Raw genomic sequence first — 1,423 nt, 5'->3', positions numbered from 1 at the left:
AGAACTCCGAAATTAAGCGTGCTTGGGCGAGAGTAGTACTAGGATGGGTGACCTCCTGGGAAGTCGTCGTGTTGCATTCCTTTTATAATTATTTTTTGCGCCTTGTGACAAACATATCGCACGTGCGCGATATATATTAATCCCGTTATATTATGTTTGACGTTTGCGATATGTTTAAGCTCGATGCTCATTGCTCGCGCGTCTTGGGGCGGCTTTGTGGCGCGAAGAGCGCGTTCTGAAAGGGGTGAAAAAAACTCGTGTTGCTGCGGTATGGAGGGAGGGGTGGAAACCGTGGAAAACTCGTCTCCGTGATTGAGCGGGAGAGTAAGTAGTATAGGACATTATCCATTGTTAGGGAACGGTTGTAATGGTAGTGAGAATGTAGAATCATCTTTGGAGCGGACCTGGGAGTGGCAAGCATAAGGGACGAAGACGGGGAAACATGTCGGATGCGATCATACCAGCACTAAAGCATCGGATCCCATCAGAACTCCGAAGTTAAGCGTGCTTGGGCGAGAGTAGTATTAGGATGGGTGACCTCCTGGGAAGTCCTCGTGTTGCATTCCTTTTATAATTATTTTTTGCGCCTTGTGACAAACATATCGCACATGCGCGATATATATTAATCCCGTTATATTATGTTTGACGTTTGCGATATGTTTAAGCTCAATGCTCATTGCTCGCGCGTATTGGGGCGGCTTTGTGGCACGAAGAGCGCGTTCTGAAAGGGGTGGAAAAAACTCGTGTTGCTGCGGTATGGAGGGAGGGGTGGAAACCGTGGAAAACTCGTCTCCGTGATTGAGCGGGAGAGTAAGTAGTATAGGACATTATCCATTGTTAGGGAACGGTTGTAATGGTAGTGAGAATGTAGAATCGTCTTTGGAGCAGAACTGGGAGTGGCAAGCATAAGGGACGAAGACGGGGAAACATGTCGGATGCGATCATACCAGCACTAAAGCACCGGATCCCATCAGAACTCCGAAGTTAAGCGTGCTTGGGCGAGAGTAGTACTAGGATGGGTGACCTCCTGGGAAGTCCTCGTGTTGCATTCCTTTTTTAATTATTTTTTGCGCCTTGTGACAAACATATCGCACGTGCGCGATATATATTAATCCCGTTATATTATGTTTGACGTTTGCGATATGTTTAAGCTCGATGCTCATTGCTCGCGCGTCTTGGGGCGGCTTTGTGGCGCGAAGAGCGCGTTCTGAAAGGGGTGGAAAAAACTCGTGTTGCTGCGGTATGGAGGGAGGGGTGGAAACCGTGGAAAACTCGTCTCCGTGATTGAGCGGGAGAGTAAGTAGTATAGGACATTATCCATTGTTAGAGAACGGTTGTAATGGTAGTGAGAATGTAGAATCGTCTTTGGAGCGGACCTGGGAGTGGCAAGCATAAGGGACGAAGACGGGGAAACATGTCGGAT

General features: G+C 48.0%; 2 non-coding genes across 2 annotated transcripts; both read left to right on the top strand.

Annotated features, from left to right (window-relative positions):
• Positions 1 to 447: 447 nt before the first annotated feature.
• On the top strand, positions 448 to 566 carry LOC123178138 (5S ribosomal RNA). The gene has a single exon (XR_006489345.1). It is a non-coding gene; the product is annotated as a 5S ribosomal RNA (ribosomal RNA).
• Positions 567 to 933: 367 nt separating this feature from the next.
• On the top strand, positions 934 to 1,052 carry LOC123178137 (5S ribosomal RNA). The gene has a single exon (XR_006489344.1). It is a non-coding gene; the product is annotated as a 5S ribosomal RNA (ribosomal RNA).
• Positions 1,053 to 1,423: the final 371 nt, after the last annotated feature.

Source organism: Triticum aestivum, unplaced genomic scaffold (assembly GCF_018294505.1).
Source record: "Triticum aestivum cultivar Chinese Spring unplaced genomic scaffold, IWGSC CS RefSeq v2.1 scaffold117328, whole genome shotgun sequence".
Lineage (NCBI taxonomy): Eukaryota > Viridiplantae > Streptophyta > Magnoliopsida > Poales > Poaceae > Triticum > Triticum aestivum.
The sequence above is the reverse complement of the archived record's forward strand: the minus strand, read 5'-3'. Positions and strand labels throughout refer to the sequence as shown.